The sequence below is a fragment of the Pan troglodytes genome, chromosome 3 (genome assembly GCF_028858775.2).
Source record: "Pan troglodytes isolate AG18354 chromosome 3, NHGRI_mPanTro3-v2.0_pri, whole genome shotgun sequence".
NCBI classification, from domain to species: domain Eukaryota; kingdom Metazoa; phylum Chordata; class Mammalia; order Primates; family Hominidae; genus Pan; species Pan troglodytes.
In genome coordinates, this window is record NC_072401.2 from 139042244 (window position 1) to 139063312 (window position 21069).

General features: G+C 34.0%; 1 long non-coding RNA gene across 1 annotated transcript in view; it reads left to right on the plus strand.

Moving 5' to 3' along the window:
* LOC112208920 (uncharacterized) overlaps nucleotides 1-14768 on the plus strand; it is a 57900-nt gene extending 43132 nt beyond the window's left edge. The window contains exon 2 of the long non-coding RNA XR_002943474.2: nucleotides 12592-14768. This is a non-coding gene — a long non-coding RNA (uncharacterized LOC112208920). The remainder of the gene's footprint in view (nucleotides 1-12591) is intronic.
* Nucleotides 14769-21069: the final 6301 nt, after the last annotated feature.

Sequence of the window (21069 nt, forward strand, 5' to 3'; positions counted from 1 at the left end):
AATTTTCTCCTTCTGTTTACTCTTGTGTCCCTTCCTGGAAGTCCCAAGTACTTAAATTTAGACCTTCTGAATTAATCACTTAAGTCTGTTATCTTATTTTGGACATCTGTAATCTGTCTGGCAATTCCTATGAATTTGTACATCTCTGGACTTCCAAGGCATCTTTTTTCAATCAGGCCTGCTTCTCAACATTACTTTCTTGCACACCCAAATGTTTCTAAATTCTAAGTCTTCCTATTTTAGTGTTTTCAGGAATTAAATTCCAATATTCTTGCTTTACACTAGAGATTTGGGGGCATATATTATGTGCATGATTTATGAAAGAAATTTTCTCTTTTTTATGTCAACTTCTAAATACAGGCATGTGCTGCAGAATGATGGTGGTCAATGACATACCACATATAAGTCAGTGGTACTATAAGATTATAATACCATATTGTTACTGTACCTTTTCTATCTTTCAATATGTTTAGATACACAAATGCTTATCACTATGTTACAATTGCCTACAGTATTCAGTACAATAACGTGTTGTACAGGTTTGTAGCCTAGGAAGAATAAGTTATACCATATAGCCTAAGTGTGTAGCAGGCTATCATCTATGTTTTTCTAAGTATATGCTTTGACGCTTGCACAATGATGAAATGGCCTAATGATACATTTCTTAGAGAGTATTCTCACTGGTAAGTTATGCATGACTGTATTGTGCCATTATTCCTTCATTCACATTTTTGGGTATAAAGCAGCCTTTCAAAATGTTATCTTCTGTTGTCCTTTTTCCCAGTATTTGACCTGATTGATAGGTTTATATTTTTCAAAAATTCCTTTATGATCATTTTAGTGGTGTCTAGAAAAGTAGTTAAATGAATGTGGCAAGTTTAGCATCTTGAAAAATAAGCCCATTAATATCTAGTTTATAATAATCACATTATTGCTCTCTTGCCATAAATCCAACTTCCAGTTGGGCAACGCTATGTTAATCTTCTATTTCTGCTTGTAATCAATAGACCCCCAACTTAATTTACCATTTTTCCTATAAAATCTGTAAAATCTCAAGGCATATTCTGATACTAGGGAAGAAAAATATTTTATGTAGCACCTGGAATGACAACCACAAAAATGGGACAGATACTGACAGACACTTAGACTAACTCCAGAGAAGTAAACTATTAGTTTGGTGCAAAAGTAATTGCAGTTTTTGCCATGAAAAGAAATCATTGTTGCCATTAAAAGTAATGCCACTAAAAATAATAGCTAAACATGTTTGACACTTATAATTCATCTCTCTTTTAACAAGTCCTAAAACACCTATATATCACTCATCAGACTGGACACTTACTAAAATGGTAGGCAAATCTCAGAGACTGGGATTAGAAAAAGTTAATCGTATTCAAAATAGGAAAAAAATTAATTCTGAGAAAAAAAGTAAGAATAAAAAAAATAATATAATGGCATTAAGGTCCTGAGGTTGAATTCAGGACTGTACTATTATATTAAAATTTTGATAATAAGTCAAGATTCTAGATAGAGTAAGTTAAGGGAAAAAGATAGAAGACTTAGCAGACATAGTAATGACTCTAGTAATTTTTAAAATAAACATTTGAGAGTGATGTTTCATATGCTTGGAGTAACTGGCATCAAATTAAGTTCAAGGAGCAAAATGGGAGTGTGCCATTTATGCAAAAGACTATAGTTCCTGAGTCTGTGAGGGGGAGTTCATGCTTTTATTTAAGAGATTAGTGGAAATGGGACACTGGAGCTACTTGCAAACACATCCCGGTAAAGATTGAGCCAGGAATACTTTAGTACAATCTTATTGGGAACTCAAAGACATTCATAGCTTCAGCATTTGGTGGAAGAAAAGAACACGATAACTAACAATAGCATCCAAAATTGTTTTTTCTTATGTCCCATGCATCCTCAGTTGCCCATCGGGGTCCTTAAGCTATGAAATTTTAGAGTCACTTTTAAACCTGTTCTTTTGTTCTTTCTTAATTTAAAATCAACTGATAAATCAATTACTCTATTGCTATATTTCTTGCTCCTTTTCTTATTGAAGCTGTCATTATCTCTTATTTAGATCAATATAATTGTCTCTTTAGTACATTCTCTTTTCATGGTGTCTCATTCAATCCACCTATGTGACCCCAGATTTGTATTTTTAAATCATAATCTGACCACTAACATTCTTGTTTTAAAGTCTTTCAATCCACATTACATATAGAAACTCATATTATGATTGAATGTTATTTAAGCTTTTCCTCATAATCTGATATAAATTTGTGTTAATCACATACTATTTTCTAGGCACACACGATTTCTCATCATTCTTAAATATGCACTGTATGTTGTATCATAAGTTTCGTCTCCATGTTCACACCATTGTCTTTGAATGGAATATCTCTTCCATCCTGCTAGTGAGAGTCTTATCCATTCACACAACTCCAGCCTTTTCTGATGTCCCAGGTCATAATTAGTTTTTTCCTTCTCCCTGTTTATAAAGCACTTGTCTTGTTCCTCTACATTAGATTTCATTACAGTACAACATGCAATGCAATGTATTGAGGCACCTCTGTATGTTCTTGTGAGTTTCTTAGGAACAAAGGCAGTATCTTCCTCATCTTTACATCCACTTTATTTTCTAGTTGAATGTCTTGCTCGTGATAGATGTTAGTCCAATGAAATCCAATGATCTTCCTCTTCTTCATGCTGTTCTACAATGCTTAACTACTTTCATATTCTTTGTGCAATCCACTTCCTGTAAGAGTTATTTCCTCTACCTGAAAGTTTACGATGTACATTTGATACCTTAATATGTATGAAATTAGCTAGTTTCCTTATGTGTTTTTATTGTATTCTGTTCTCCTATACATTGGTAGTTTGTTATAAATTTGAAAAAATAAACTGGATTTAGGCATGTACATAAACACTTAGACGGCATATGTAACTGGAAAATTATGTTAGCTTCATGCAAGGAGGGAGGCCATCACAATGCTAAGAATAGTCAAATGTGAGTTAGTGCTATTGATAGAAATATATAGCTCTCTTTTATGAAGATAATAAATTGTGAATTAAACTAATTTATTTATGTTCTAGACTCAGTTCATTGTTGGTGTACAGACAGAGCTTTACTTTCAAAGAATAGCTACACACAGAAACAATTCTAGGATCCAATACTTTTTGAACACCCTGTAGTTGAGCATTATAATAGTATTATTAGATAATTTTAGAGTGCCAATTATAGTCTTATAAATACAATCTGTGAAACTGGAAAGTTCTCAAGGAAGTAAGTTTGAAGATGGTGATCTTTAAGAGCATGGATCATAAATTAAAATAATCAAATAAAAGCAGTTGTTGTAGAAAGAAACAAAATAAAGGCTAGGGAAGTTTATAGAAACAATAATCTTAAAAATAAAGATATCCGAAATGTTATTATCAAAAGAAATCCATGTGAAACGCTTAATTTCTGAAAACAAATAAAAATCCAAAAAAGAGGAAGTCAAGCTTTCATGGAAAACTTCAAACAAATGACAAAACAGGATTATTTAAAACACAGTTAAACACTCCTTGGAATAGAGAATGAAGAAGAACTAACATTAGCAAGGTAGAAAAGAAATGACATTTTAGTCTGCAAGATGGACCCTTAATTCACAGAAATTATCCTTTAGTATTTTCAAAAGTTGTTCTAAAACTTTGGTGATACTCTAATTCAAGACATGGGTAGGAAAAGGGGAGATTTATGTGCCTTTTACTGAACCACTTTTACTCATGCTCAGCCTCAACATTATTCTTTTCTTTCAACTGCATGACTATACCTTGGGAGGAATAAATAATTTGAAAATATATGAGTCAACAAAGAAAGAAATGCAGAGTTGCAGACTGATAATGGAAATTACAGGGTTATAAAATATTATATATTGCATTGCCATTAAGATGAAAGGAATACAGGAAGTTATAAATAACCCACACCATTTTTTAAAGGACTGCTTTTTAAATATTCTTTGTGGAAGCATAACTGATAAAAGTCTAGTCATTTTTCATGTGAAGTCATTTTTCTCAATAAGCAACTTGCTAAAGTGAAAAAACAGGATTAGACAATGGTTGCATTGTTTCATTCAGTACTTCTGAATGAAATGTCATATCCTGCGTACAGTCTCATACATGAGTGAAATGTTGAATGGCTTTGTAATATATAGGTGTTATGCAAAAGAAATGTGAAACAGTCTATAAAAATAATGCTTTTATCATGGAACAATAAAGAAATCACAAAGAAAAGAACCATTTATGGTATTACCAACTTACTGCATTCTTTACAATTTATAAACTGTTTTCAGGTACATAATTCAATTAAGTTTTCCTAAGAACTCTGTAATCTAGCCATTTAATACTATTTTTCTTACACAGACACCAAATAACATTAAATGACTTGCTTAAAGTCTCATAGGTAAATCTTTTGATTTTTAAGTCAAAGCGGTAGAGAAGTTGTAAGTCTAAGAAAAGGTGAAAAAAGATATGGGAGAGAATGGCATCTGCTATTTTCAAGAATACCTCAGGCCTTACACTTATTAAGTGACTTTACTTGCTGTATTTACTATGAGATAGAAAGAACCAAGATGTCAGGGAACAGAAAAGAATGACTCTATTGAAACAGCCTCAAATTATTCCTCAGTTCTGCACAAACAGTTTGATATTATTCTGAACTATGTAACATTCTGCAAAGGAAAAGGAACCAATTTACCCATATTTCATGTTGAGCCAGTAAGAAAGCCCAGACCACTTGGATCTTCTAACTTCCATTGAAAACTGCAAGTCAGGTAGAGCAAGGTTGCATTAGATGATTTGGAAAAGAAAGGGGATAGGTAAGAGGAATTTACTTATTGGATCCAAACTAATTAAATCATGCAACAAATGCCTTACGCATGTCACCTTGGTGAGAGAGAGGGAAAGTCTCAGAGAATATATATAGTCTACTTTAATGACAAAGATTTGTTTCTGGCAGGATCTTAAAATATTAGATCTCAACATCAACAATGATGTGTATAATTTTTACACTATATTCATAGTGGCTTTCAACGAGGCTAGAAATTAATAAAATTTGGTTTAAAGTAAAAGAGTTGTGAACTAGTGCACTGTAAAATTGTTTGGTTATATTAGCACACAGAAATGTTCTCTGATCCACTAATTATCCCATGTATTTTCTTATTTCTGGAAAATACCTGTCAAAACGCTTTCTCTGATGATAACGATGACTACAGTTGTATATATTCTAAATATATAAATGAACTAAACATCTCAAAAAATGTGTATGCTTCACAATTGATTTTCTGTATTCATCTCTTAAATTTAATTTTCTGTAGTTAGTTGCTACTTGCAACTTTTACTTTGAAAATAAAATTCACTAAATATAATATCTTTTGAGTGTCTGTTTTACATTAAAATAATTTTATTTACATTGTCAGTTTTTTTTAATTTAAAAATACTTTATTGCTAAAAGATGCTAACGATCAAGTGAAACTTCAGTGAGTTGCAATCTTTTAGCTGGTGGAGGGTTTTGCCTGGATGTTGATGGCTGCTGGCAATTTCTTTTTGTTTTTTTTTAAATTTTATTATTATTATACTTTAAGTTTTAGGGTACATGTGCACAACATGCAGGTTTGTTACATATGTATACATGTGCCATGTTGGTGTGCTGCACCCATTAACTCGTCATTTAGCATTAGGTATATCTCCTAATGCTATCCCTCCCCGCTTCCCCCACCCCACAACAGTCCCCTGTGTGTGATGTTCCCCTTCCTGTGTCCGTGTGTTCTCATTGTTCAATTCTCACCTATGAGGGAGAACATGCGGTGTTTGGTTTTTGTCCTTGTGATAGTTTGCTGAGAATGATGGTTTCCAGTTTCATCCATGTACCTACAAAGGACATGAACTCATAATTTTTTGTGGCTGCATAGTATTCCATGGTGTATATGTGCCACATTTTCTTAAACCAGACTATCGTTGTTGAACATTTAGGTTGGTTCCAAGTCTTTGCTTTTGTGAATAGTGCCGCTATAAACATACATGTGCATGTGTCTTTATAGCAGCATGATTTATAATCCTTTGGGTATATACCCAGTAATGGGATGGCTGGGTCAAATGGTATTTCTAGTTCTAGATCCCCGAGGAATCCCACATTGACTTCCACAATGGTTGAACTAGTTTGCAGTCCCACCAACAGTGTAAAAGTGTTTCTATTTCTCCACATCCTCTCCAGCACCTGTTGTTTCCTGACTTTTAATGATCACCATTCTAACTGGTGTGAGATGGTATCTCATTGTGGTTTTGATTTGCATTTCTCTGATGGCCAGTGATGATGAGCATTTTTTCATGTGTCTTTTGGCTGCATAAATGTCTTGTTTTGAGAAGTGTCTGTTCATGTCCTTCGCCCACTTGTTGATGGGGTTGTTTGTTTTTTTCTTGTAAATTTGTTGGAGTTCATTGTAGATTCTGGATATTAGCCCTTTGTCAGATGAGTAGGTTGCAAAAATTTTCTCCCATTCTGTAGGTTGCCTGTTCACTCTGATGGTAGTTTCTTTTGCTGTGCAGAAGCTCTTTAGTTTAATTAGATCCCATTTGTCAATTTTGGCTTTTGTTGCCATTGCTTTTGGTGTTTCAGACATGAAGTCCTCGCCCATGCCTATGCCCTGAATGGTATTGCCTAGGTTTTCTTCTAGGGTTTTTATGGTTTTAGGTATAACATTTAAGTCTTTAATCCATCTTGAATTAATTTTTGTATAAGGTGTAAGGAAGGGATCCAGTTTCAGCTTTCTACATATGGCTAGCCAGTTTTCCCAGCACCATTTATTAAATAGGGAATCCTTTCCCTGTTGCTTGTTTTTGTCAGGTTTGTCAAAGATCAGATAGTTGTATATATGTGGCTTTAATTCTGAGGGCTCTATTCTGTTCCATTGGTCTATATCTCTGTTTTGGTACCAGTACCATGCTGTTTTGGTTACTGTATCCTTGTAGTATAGTTTGAAGTCAGGTACTGTGATGCCTCCAGCTTTGTTCTTTTGGCTTAGGATTGACTTGGTGTTGTGGGCTCTTTTTTGGTTCCATATGAATTTTAAAGCAGTTTTTTCCAATTCTGTGAGGAAAGTCATTTGTAGCTTGATGGGGATGGCATTGAATCTATAAATTACCTTGGGCAGTATGGCCATTTTCACGATATTGATTCTTCCTACCCATGAGCATGGAATGTTCTTCCATTTGTCTGAATAGACCAATAACAGGCTGTGAAATTGAGGCAATAATCAATAGCTTACCAACCAAAAAAAGTCCAGGACCAGATGGATTCACAGCCGAATTCTACCAGAGGTACAAAGAGGAGCTGGTACCATTCCTTCTGAAACTATTCCAACCAATAGAAAAAGAGGGAATCCTCCCTAACTCATTTTATGAGGCCAGCATCATCCTGATACCAAAGCCTGGCAGAGACACAACCAAAAAAGAGAATTTTAGACCAATATCCTTGATGAACATCGATGCAAAAATCCTCAATAAAATACTGGCAAACCGAATCCAGCAGCACATCAAAAAGCTTATCCACCATGATCAAGTGGGCTTCAACCCTGGGGTGCAAGGCTGGTTCAACATATGAAAATCAATAAATGTAATCCAGCATATAAACAGAACCAAAGACAAAAACCACATGATTATCTCAATAGATGCAGAAAAGGCCTTTGACAAAATTCAACAACCCTTCATGCTAAAAACTCTCAATAAATTAGGTATTGGTGGGACATATCTCAAAATAATAAGAGCTATCTATGACAAACCCACAGCCAATATCATACTGAATGGGCAAAAACTGGAAGCATTCCCTTTGAAAATGGGCACAAGACAGGGATGCCCTCTCTCACCACTCCTATTCAACATAGTGTTGGAAGTTCTGGCCAGGGCAATCAGGCAGGAGAAGGAAATAAAGGGTATTCAATTAGGAAAAGAGGAAGTCAAATTGTCCCTGTTTGCAGATGACATGATTGTATATCTGGAAAACCCCATTATCTCAGCCCAAAATCTCCTCAAGCTGATAAGCAACTTCAGCAAAGTCTCAGGATACAAAATCAATGTACAAAAATCACAAGCATTCTTATACACCAATAACAGACAAACAGAGAGCCAAATCATGAGTGAACTCCCATTCACAATTGCTTCAAAGAGAATAAAATACTTAGGAATCCAACTTACAAGGGATGTGAAGGACCTCTTCAATGAGAACTGCAAACCACGTCTCAATGAAATAAGTCAGTTTTTAAAAATGTTTTTGTGGCATTGGTTCTAGTTGTGTCTGTCTGGAAAAAATTGATTTTTCAAATCAATTTGAAAAGTTGGCCGAGCAATATATAGTCACTTAAGCAAGCCTGTATGTATGTGGACAAGTAGACATTAACGATTACTCTCATTTTTGTTATCAATGTGTCTAAAACTATAAATTTTTTAAAGAAGATCACCCACTCATTAATCTTTTTTCTAAGCCATAATAAATATCAATTTATATTATTTTACACAGTAACTATTTTATTACATTAATATATCTATTTCCTCTATTGAAGTATTCTTGTTTTCTTTCCATGTTTTTAAAACTATAAACATTGTAAATAATATTGTAAAGCTGGTCATTTTTAACAGTAAATTTTAACAATAGAATGCATAGGTAAATCAGTATGGACATGTTTGGATTATTAAACAATTTAGCCAAATTGCCCCTTGGAAAGTTTATTTTAATTGTATATTTCTACCAAAAAAAATGAGAGTGCCTTGTATCTTCTTCGCTATTAGTTCTTAGTCTCTTAAATTTTTGTCATTTGTAGTGATCAATAATGCTTTCGTACAGTGCTTTAATGTTTAACTTTAGACCATACAGTGGAAAATGTATTCATATCTCTTTGCCCATTTATATGTCAAATTTTATGAAGCATCTGTCCATCTCTTGAAATTATTTTCATTTTAACTGACTTATCAAGTGTTTTATATATTAAAAGTGTTCAAATTTCTTTTTCTTATTTGCTACAAATCACGTTTCCAATGTTTCACTTGTTTTTCAATCTTGATTATAGTATTTTTTAGCCATTCATATTTATTTCTGTATGCTCAAAATCATTTTTCTCATTTCAATTTTTAAGATTGAAATACTTTTGGAAATGCATTCAGTGCAATCTAATTGTTGGTTTTCATATTATTTTGCAGGCTAGTGGGGAATACTGCGGAAGCATCAGGAATATCAGCTGTTGACAGCTGCTCTATTAATTTGACTATCCCCAGAGTGCTCCATAGCCTGAAGTTATTTCTATTGATGGAGCCAAGTACTCAATCCATTTGTTTTCACTCTATTAACACATTTATTTTCTTCAATAATTCCATGATATAGGTTACTATTATCATTCCTGTCTTACATATGAGGAATCTAGAGCACAAGAGGTTAAGATGTTGTTCTAAGTCTATGCCAACTTAGAAATAAGTTTATGCAAACTTAGGTAGAAATTGGGAGAGCTGAACTTTAAACCCAATCTGTCTTATTTCAGAGTTCACACACTTAACCCTTCACTATTACTGCCTCTACAGAAGTTTTGGCACTCTTTTTAATGAGCTTCCTGGTAGGTCCCTTGAGTGATTGTGTGGCCAAGATGCATTTCTTTTGGAAGCTCGAACTGTTTATTTTAAGCTTCACTTACATGAACCTCATTTATGACCTTTTCCTGAAGAGAATGATCGCATTTTAAAGCTGTGCTAATTTCCATGTCTAGCTTCTGTTACAGGCTCACTTTAAACTTTTTGTCTTTCTTTGGACTACTAGAAATTATCAGAAGGAAATTTTCTTTTAACTCCTTTGTCTGGGTACTCTTAAATGCTGACTTTAAATAGAATGACATTATTTGATACAAGTGAATTATGTATATAGAAATGTAGCTTTCTCTCTAAAGCTTTAAGTTTATTGTACATTTTATTATGCCATTCCATGAAATATGATTGATTAATTAATAATTATGAACAAGTCCTGGGTATACTTAGCAGTACTTTACTTCTTTCAAATATGGCATTTTTACAGACTTCAAAGACTTCTTTGTATTGCATAGCTAGAGATCACGTCACACAGTGTTATGGCTGATATTCATTGATCTTCACAGTGTTATGGCTGATATTCATTGATTCATTGTCTTCATCACTGGTGACTTTAGAATATTCTTATTCAACAGCTCAATTTTTCTAAAGAACATTATTTAGAAAATTTATTTAATTAAACTATATACATGGATGAGATAATATGATGATAAAAGAGCTCTGAATATAAAGTTAGAAGGCTTAGGTAACATTTTATTTTTTTACTTCATAATGTTGTGATTTCAAATATTAGGCTTTCAAATCTTGGTTTCCTCAACTTTAAAATGTAAATAATAGGATATACCATTTACACATGGCACAAATATTGAAATAATTAGAATAGACATCAAGTAACGGTGGGTAAATGCATTTTGTTATAAAGCACCCTATATAAATATGAGATTCTATATGTTATTTAATATAAAATCATCAATAAAAATTATAGCAATACCAAAAAATGTATATTGACAATGACAAAACACTTAGCCGCTATAAGTATAATTATTTTTATTTTAATAAAAAATAAGAATCCAATATTGTTGTGGTTATAATTCTATATAGCCATTTTTTGGGGTGTAGATTATTAAACATAGAATCAATGTCATTTTATGAGTAAATGTTTTCCATTACACCACAAACATTCTTAAATATGTTTTCGCATTGAAATTTCTTGTTAAAATCTGGTAAGTTAAAGTTGCGTGCATATGTGTATCCATGTGTGCATATATTCATGTTTGTTTTATATGAGTCAACAAAGGTTTAAGTTGTAATTTATATCTGTGTTAAATAATTTGTCCATTTGTTTCTTCTTATTTTATGTTTTTGATATGTTTCCCTAGTTTTGGAGGAAAAATATATTCTGAGTGAATTCAGTGATTTGGAATTAAGATTTATTTACAGAAATCATTTTGTTTCATAAGAAGTGTTACTAAAAGTGATTGCTAATCATTCTCAGAGACAAAGAATATGTGTATTTTTAATACTAGGAAAGGGTTGCTCTGAATACACCACCTGGGGAATATCATCTGAGGGTGACTTTGGTTATGGTGCTTTTTAAGGCTGCCTTAATTGCTTTTGCATGCAGCTATATTCATGAATGTGCATTCATCAAAGAATGAAGAGCAATGTGACATTTTCAAGTTTTACTAAGTCAACTAGCATCCGTTGCCATAGTACTCAGAAATAAGGAAGCCAGGAAAAGGCAGAGCTGTTTTTCATTATGCATTGAAAGATGTCAGCAGGATTAAAATATAAAAGCAAAAAGCAAAAAAAAAAAGCTAAGAGAAGGTGAACTACTTACCAAATGGTCACTAATGAATATAAAAAGCCAATACACCAGCCAGTACTTTTGGAGAAGGATGAGATTGAAAAAAGATGTAATTAAAGGGAAGGGTAACTTTATTATTTCTGAAAATATAAAAAATGCCTGACTCTTTTCTCAGGTAAGAAAAAATGTTATACATTTTTATATGTATGTTATATACATACATATGATATCTCCTAATTTGGGAAAACACTGTCCTCTGCTAGGGAATAGTTTGAGCTGGTTTTACTCCTTGAATGAAATAAAGATGCATAAAAATAATTTTGTGCCCTTCAAATAACCTTTGAGTAAAATTAATATTCAAGGATATACTTGATAACTAGGGCTAGAACTTTGTAAATAAGTATAACCTTTAAAAATAAACATCAAACCTTATTTAAATATGGTGGCTTCATAACTAGACCCCCAACTCTGTAATTTCTAAATGTCGATGAATTTTGACAATGATACAATGTTTATGGTGTAATATAAACAGGCCAAACATTCATTGCCATCATTATTCCAATATCTCTCTTCCAAGATCATCATTTCTGAAATTTCCTCTCTGATCTTAACTTACTAATCTGAGTTATCTTATTCTCTCATAAGCTGGATTTTGTCCTCAACCTTCAAGCCAGAGATTTGATCTTCCACTCTTCTGATTGATCAGAATTTCCGTAGTCTTGATTGTCTGTCCTAACTTCCCACTTAATCTCTCAATTTTTTCCCTCATCTTCTGACTATTGCAGGAGAAAGCTATACAAAAAAAAAAAAAAAAATCGATTGGTTACATTACAAACACAATCTATCAAATTTCATTTTGACCTGCCTTACTGCTAAATAAACTTTCTATTTTTCCCTTATTGAGCCAAAATTCTATTTGGGATTTCCAAATTTCAGTATTTTCTCTTTCAGACTTCTTCCACATTTCTTTAACTCTAGCCTGAGCTTCCATACATATTGTGAAATTATTCTATCTCCCTACTCTATATTGACTATTAATGTTAAATGAAATGGTGTACATTAGCTTCTCTGTTTCACTCCAAAATGTACCTTGTTTGTCACTCATTTCTTTTCATTTTCCATCTCTCTGAATGCATGCCAGACCCTCCACCAAGGCTCTTAATTTTATCTTCTTTCTCTTCCAGATTGAAATTAAAAATCCTGATGAGTTCAATAGTACCCTAGTTAAGCAGTAATGCAAGCTGAAGAAAATTCTTCCACTGTTAGGCTGGGCACGGTGGCTCACACCTATAATCCCAGCACTTTGGGAGGCCAAGGCGGGTGGATCACCTGAGGTTAGGAGTTCGAGACCAGCTTGGCCAACGTGGTGGAACCCCGTCTCTACTGAAAATACAAAAATTAGCCAGGCATGATGGCAGGTACCTGTAATCCCAGCCACTTGGGGGGCTGAGGCGGGAGAATCACTTGAACCCGGGAGGCGGAGATTGCAGTGAGCAGAGATCGCGCCATTGCACACCAGCCTGGGAGACAGAGCGAAACTCCATCTCAAAACAACAACAACAAAGAAAATTCTTCCACTGTGTAGAAAATGCATCAACATTATTCTAAGACTTTCTTCAGGAAATCCCAGGCATTTAAAGTCAGCCCTTTAATACTATGGTTCTTATTAAAACCAGAGATTAATGTATAACCAAAACTGAAAGCTTCATAGGTTACATTGTGTGAACATAAATGAAATAAAATTACTGTGATAGAAATATGCTTTAGTTTCTGTCTACAATTACAAAAACGGAAGTTGAATGAGGAATTTAAAAGATAACAATACACTTTTATCTTGTAACTTAGTGTTAATCACAGTGAAATATACTTTTCAGGATAACATTTTCAAATGGAGCAAATATCGTTACAGATTGATGGCATAGCCTTTATTTGCCTTGTCAACATTAAGGTAGGAAGACTTCTGAGATAAAAATGTCAGACTGACAGTAGTGACTCAGAAGCAGAAATTCAAAAAATGCACTTGCTGTAAATTTTGCTACACTGCCCAGGGCACTTCTTTGTCTGTATGTGTAACATGTATTCAGCTATTGTAAAGTTTCTTTAACAGTCCCGGAAGTACTATGACAGTAACAAGGAAGATTGATAGCAGATTCCATGCCTCTTTGTTAATCACATTAAGAACTCTGCTTGGTACTCTTTGATGTTGTGTCTGGAAACATACATCCCCACCACACCATATTGAAAACTTTCATCCTATTACCCATCTGCTGCCAGCAAATGATCAGTTTAAAGGCAAAAAATGGGTGATGGGGGTGTGAAAGTCAAAGATTTGCCAAGCATACCGTTTTTCTACTACTCATTCTTCTAATTACCTTTTGGGAAATGAGAGAACCTAACCATATAACATTTTGAAATGTTTCCTTAGGGTATCTGAATAATATTTTATGTAGCTTGAGTTATATGATAATGACAAGCATGTCTTCAAACATTAGAATTAAACCCACGGATGTGGCATAGTGCCTGTTGTTTTTCATCATAAGAGTTTATGATAAAACTGAGTACTGGAGTCTGCAGTTTATAAAAAGATGTTTCCTTCTATTTAGCTGGAGGAGTTTCTTATACTGGTGGATTGGTTCCCAGCGCCTACAGTCAGATAAATAAAAAGTTGCAGCAGGGGGACCAACTAGTAGGGAGTACATTTCATCGGTTGGAGAGAGAAAATTTATTTCTTCAATTACTTTAGAACATCTGCATGTTACAAAGAGGAATGTGCATTAACACAATTAACCATTTCTTTTTTTTAATTGAATTCATGGATTCATTCCTAAGTTTTCTAATCAGTTTTGCTCTGGTGTCATAAGTTAAGGGAGAATCAATACCAAACTTATTTTCCTGCACAAAGAGATTACTTGGATAATAGATTTTTTCCAGTGCTTTTGGAAATATTGAGTCTAATAAAATAACTCTAACAGAGATACAATTATTCATATCAGTAAGTTGTTCATCAGAAATATTTCACAAAGACTAGACCTGAATCTAAATAGGAGGCAAAATCATTCAATTCAATAGAGCAGTTGCACTTTTCTCATATAGTAAAATGACCAGTTGCACCTAGTAAACAGTACAGCACAACCCCTAAGTGCAGGGGATCTGGAGGCAAAACATGAGGGTCAAAGCCTCACTGTACCACTTTCCAGCTGTGTAATCTTGGGAAAGATTCTTCATCTGTAAAATGATGCTTAAAAGCTATACCTGAATTTTAGGATTGTTGTAAACATTAAATTTGTAAATGAGAATGATCTTATAACTGTACATGTTAACCATTGTTTAAACCTATATGAATAAAATTCTAGATGAGTCACTGATATAGTTTGGCTGTGTACCTACCCAAATCTCATCTTGAATTGTAGCTCCCATAATTCCCACGTGCTCTGGGAGGAACCTGGTGGGAGATAATTGAATCATGGGGGAGGTTTACCCCATACTATTCTTGTGGTAGTGAAGAAGTCTCACAATAGCTGATGGTTTTATAATGAGTTTCCCTTTTGCTTGGTTCTCATTCGCTCTTGCTTGCTGCCATGTAAGACTGTGATTGCCTGGACTGTGAGGCCTCCCCAGCAACGTGAAACTGTGAGTCCATTCATTTTCTTTATAAATTACCCAGTCTTGAGTATGTCTTGATCAATAGAGTGAAAATGGACTGATAACAGTCTTGGACTGTGAGCTCCAAGAATTAAATGCTGTGTAGAATGATGGAATATCCTGGGAAGACATCTACAGCTCTGGAGAGGCGCTACCTAAAATAAAGAACTTATGTCAGAAAGGAAAATCAAACCTATCTTCATCTTAATGGATTCTCATTAACTACATTACTGGTGAACATTTTTCATACATGGCTGATTTTCTCAGCTGACACTACAATCAGATTTCATTCCTTCTCCAAACAGGGATGTGTTTACTCTCAAGAAATGCAATCTAATTTAAAATTGGGTGGAGAAAAACCATGTCAAAAAACACAGTAGTTGTACGGCTAAAATAGATCAACCACTTTCTTACATACAAACCAAAATGTTTCAGATTAGGTACTTCATTGTTTACTTCTTTTAGAATAGAAAAGAAAGAGTTAAGATTATATCTCCGCCTAAAGATTTAGAAACAGGGTCCGATGGTAGCACCATCAATGAGTTCCTTCCAAATAGTCTGCCAGAGAGTCCATAAAATCTAAATGTTCTCTTTAAAGAGGCAGTAATTGAGAATCATTATTTTAATACAGAATCTCAACTGTCACAGCTATAAATAATACTCCATCCCATTATGATTATTTAGTGTATTGCTTTCTTAATGATTGTTTTCATAATTAAGAAGAAATGCAATATTCTCTCTATTTAAAAACCTTTTTTTGTAGGTGTATTGAACTATATATCCATCCTCCTAGCAAGCTTAGTGTCCCAAATTGGATTAGAAAAAAAATAATACAGGTAGATTTAGGATGTTTGTCATGCTAATAGGCCTTCTTTAGGAAGAGAAAACTTCAATTAGTTTCTGTCATGGATTGGAGAAGGTAAAGGCTGGAGGAAGGAATAAATGTGGGAATTACATTAAATAAATTTATCTAGGGAAAGTCATCCTGAGAACTACTTAGTAGGAAAAGCAAAGCAAAATGTCTATATAGGAACACTTCCACAATCCAGAGCAATGAGGATTGTCAGGAGGAAAGGGAAATTCTTTGAAATGGTATCTCTGTAAATACTTTTGAACCACAGGAGAAGCAATGTACCATGAAGTCAAGTCGACAGAGGAGAGTAAGATTAGCTCTCCAAGAGTCTGAGATAGTAGAACAATATAAAATAGACTTTTGCAATTTCTGAATATAATTATTAAGTGCTGCAAAAATGAAGTTAAACAACACTGAAAAACACTGAATAAAAATAAGCAGATATGAAAAGGAAAACAAACAATTTTTTAGAATTGAATATATAGAAATGAAAAACATATACTCTGTAGACAGGCCAAATAACTGAATGTGGGAAAAGAATACTGATGAACTAGAATATAGATCTGAAGAAACTCTCTAGAAGCTGCAAAATGACATAAAGAGATGAGAAACATGAAACAGAAGTTAAGAGATATAAAGGGTAAAGTGGAAGGTCAACTATTTTTTTTTCTTTTTTTTGAGACGAGTCTCGCTTTGTTGCCCAGGCTGGAGTGCAGTGGTGCAATCAGCTCATTGGAGCCTCGACCTCCAGGGCCCATGTGCAAATGATCCTCCCAACTTAGCCTCCAAGCAACTGGGACTGCAGGCTCAGGCCACTATGTCTGGCTAATTTTTTTTTTTTTTTTAAGTTTTTGTAGAGATGGCAGTCTCCCTATATTGCCCAGGTGGATCTTGAACTCCTGGACTCAAGCAATCTACTCAACTTGGCCTCCCAAAGTGCTGGGATTATAGGTGTGAGCCACCACACCTGGTCAACATATTTTTATTGTTTGTTCGTTTTTTGAGACAGAGTCTCACTCTGTTGCCCAGGCTGGAATGCAGTGGCACGATCTCGGCTCACTGCAACCTCTGCCTCCCAGGTTCATGCCATTCTCCTGCCTCAGCCTCCCAAGTAGCTGGGACTACAGGTGCCCGCCACCACGCCTGGCCAATTTTTTGTATTTTTACTAGAGATGGGGTTTCACCGTGTTAGCCAGGATGGTCTCGATCTCCTGACCTCGTGATCCGCCCGCCTCAGCCTCCCAAAGTGCTGGGATTATAGGCATGAGCCACAGCGCCTAGCCTGGTCAACATATTTTTAATAGGAATTTGAGAATGGAGAATAGGGAAAATAAAGACAAAGCAATATTTGGAAAAGTAATAGTTGAAAAATTTCCAGGAATAGTTAAAAACAAGTTCTTAATTTCTAAAATTACAATATATTAACAGAAAAGTAATAAAATGTAAATTTAAAAAATGTAAATCCAAGATGAATTTAAAAATAAGAAATTGTAAAAGAATGTGTATGTGGGTATATATGTGTGTGTGTACATGTGTGTGTCGTCATCTTCTAGACATCCATGGTTTTAGCACATGAAAAGAAACAAAAATAAAGCAAATAGGCTAACATTATTAGAATTCTATTACTATTAGTGTACTCTAGTATGACCATGTTAATATTAAAACTTCACTTTGACAAATGACACTATAAACAGGATTAGACCATAGACAGAATGTATTAGAGCACAAATATATAAAGAAATTTTCTAGGTCAACATGAAAAAGGCAACAATCTAACAGAAAATATTAAAAGGATATGATTAGGCAATTCACAGAAGACAAAAATTTGAATGGTTATCATCTTATAAAAGGATTTCCTACCAATCAGAAAAATAAAAATAAATTTTTAAAAGATGGCAAACATTTGAAAAATCTCATATATTGCATTTCTATAACTAATTGCGTAAATAAATATGTCATATCAATTGAAACTAAAACATATACCTTATGATGTAGGAATTATATTTCAGTTGCTATATTGTTTGCAATAGTTACATGTAGGATAGATAAGTGATGTATTATTATTACAAATGGATTAGTATATAGTGTTAAAAATCTACACTGTATGAAACTTTAGCAATAATGAGGCTATAAAGTTGTCTGAAAAGAAAATATTAAAATTTTTAAAAGCATTTAAAAAAAATTTCCTGTAGGTAAATTTTCAGATGGTTTTAGTATTACAGAGTTAGAGAGGATTCATTATAAACCTTGCTTAATTTTTGGGTTATGGAGTATTATTAATTTTAGACATCAATAGGAAAATAAAATTATTAATTATTTGAGTAAACACTCAGAATAGAAATAGATGTAGAACTTTAAATTCATCAAGGAACAAAAGACATTCATCTAAATCAAGTCAGAAAATGTCAAGAAAAAAACGAAAAAATAAGCAAAAAATGAATGAATGAATAAAATGCAAGATTAAGAACACAGTATATGAGACAATTTTTAAGATCTTAAATCATTCACTAAAAAGAAACAATGACGTAAGACACTTCCATTTAAGTTAAGCATAGAAAATAACTATTGATATTGAGCACCTTACCTTGGTAGATTCTGCAGAATTTAGGCTGAGATGACAAAATTTTGATGTAGTAGAAAGACAATTGAGCCCTTTTTCCTGGCTGTGAAACTTATTTATTCCATGCATGAAATTGAAGGAATACATTTAACTTATATGAATGTCTGTTTTTAAATGCAAATGTGGGATAATGAGAACAGCTTTCCCTTAGAGTTTAGGTTGAATTTCCAATTGCACATCACATGTGAGGCCTTTCATGAGGCTTCTCTAGCCTCATCTCCAACATTTTTCTTCTCAGGACACCTTTGCTTCAGCTCAAAAAACTATTTGCAGCCCCCCCACGGATTCTCCACTGTTCAAAATCTGTCCTCTTCAGAAATTGCTATGTCCAACCAAGTCTTTTAAGGGAAACTACACTGCTGAAAAACCTACTGAAGAAGGAGAACCTAGGATATCCCTTGGAAAAATGACAACCAATTTTACCAGACAGTGGTATCTAAGTCAGCAAATCTGGTAGTGTCTTGCACAGAAAATCATGAGTAAGAGGAAAAATGGTAATATGTTGGGTTATTCACATATGAATTTGGAATTATTTCTTTGGAATTTGAATGGAAAATTGTGAAGATAATCAACCACGGATAGCAGAAATAGAAACAAGAAAATAGACCATAAAGGGCAGAGACCAAGAGTGGAGGATGATCATATTAACAAAACTAAAATAAGGAAAGCATTACTTTCTTTTTATACATTAAATAAGTGAAAACAATTGTGCTCTATTATACCTGTTAACAAAAAAGACCATGAGATCTTTGGAGGAAAAAGGAGAACTTTATTTTTTTAAAACAATCTGCAGACTGGGGAGACACAGACTTTGGTGCAAAACAATAATGCACTCTGGGGTTGGGGGTTGGAAAGTTAGAGATTATAAAGGCAAAAGCTGCAGGGGGAGTCAGGGGAGTGTAGAACAAACAGAGTCTTAATTGGATGGCATTTAAGCCCCAAATCACCACTATCTCTTAATTGGCTGGTTCCAGGTGGCTGGTGGTTGGTTGGCTTGTGCCATGTGGTTCTTTTATAGTCAGTTAGGGAATTCTCAGCTGCAGTTGTTTCCAGGAACTGTTATTTTAGTTAGTTGTAGAAAAACAGGTTTTGCAACACTTTCTAAGGACACAGAGTGACTGCTCCCTCACCCTGCCATGGGCTCTGGTGTCTGCTTTTACTTTTGAGCCATAGAGTCTGGGAGCATAATTGTCTAATAACTGGGAGCATGATTTGACTTACCATATTGAAAACAGGTGTTTTTTAAAACTCTAATTTGAAAAAAAATTGATATAGATAACATAAAACATCATTTCCAGGCTAATTTTTGTTACTCTTTTTCTTTTGAATGAATGTTTTTAAAGGTAGTAATTTTACATTTAATTGAAAATTTTCTTAAACTAGAGAAATTAGGAATCCAATTTACCTAAAAGTAAAACAACTAAAAAGTTTCTCCACATTCTCCAGTGTAATTCTCTTGTGTGTTGTTCTTCAAGTTTCAAACATGCACAGTATAAACTGAGATTTACCTCTGCTAACAAATTTTTTTCCTCAATTTTTGCCAAAAAGTTCATTCTTTCATTTCCTTGTAAAACAAATAATGGAAATTTGATTCCTCATACATGTAACTTTTGAGTGAGTTTTTTTGTTGTTGTATTAAAATAATGGAGTACAAGAAGTATGAATTAGCAATAGAAATAAGATAAAATAAATTTTTAAGAGTAGGACCATATATTTTATGTACTTGCCCCCCCCATTCCCCCCAAAATTAGATATCAACATAATTAAAGTTTTTCTTTGGCACTAACAGCTTCTAAAAACAAGGAATACTGAAGGGATTTAATCAGCTAATTTTTTTTTTTTATCAAGTCCAATATTTAGTTTACAGATGACATATTCCAGAGAATATTTGAAGCCTGTCATTTTTTTTTTATTATACTTAAAGTTTTAGGGTACATGTGCACAATGTGCAGGTTAGTTACATATGTATACATGTGCCATGCTGGTGTGCTGCACCCATTAACTCATCATTTAGCATTAGGTATATCTCCTAATGCTATCCCTCCCCCCTCTCCCCCCAACAACAGTCCCCAGAGTGTGATGTTCCCCTTCCTGTGTCCATGTGTTCTCATTGTTCAATTCCCACCTATGAGTGAGAATATGCGGTGTTTGGTTTTTTGTTCTTGCGATAGTTTACTGAGAATGATGATTTCCAATTTCATCCATGTCCCTACAAAGGACATGAACTCATCATTTTTTATGGCTGCATAGTATTCCATGGTGTATATGTGCCACATTTTCTTAATCCAGTCTATCATTGTTGGACATTTGGGTTGGTTCCAAGTCTCTGCTATTGTGAATAGTGCCGCAATAAACATACGTGGGCAGGTGTCTTTATAGCATCAGCTAATATTTTATAATGCATTTTTATTTCTGAATTAATTATGCTAGCTTTTCTCTAAGTCAAAAGTGGCTGGTGTAGCAGTAACAGCGGTGGTGGGTGGAGATGGGGAATGAGGAGATATTGACCAGATAATTCAGAGCAGATTCCATTCCCATGGATATGAA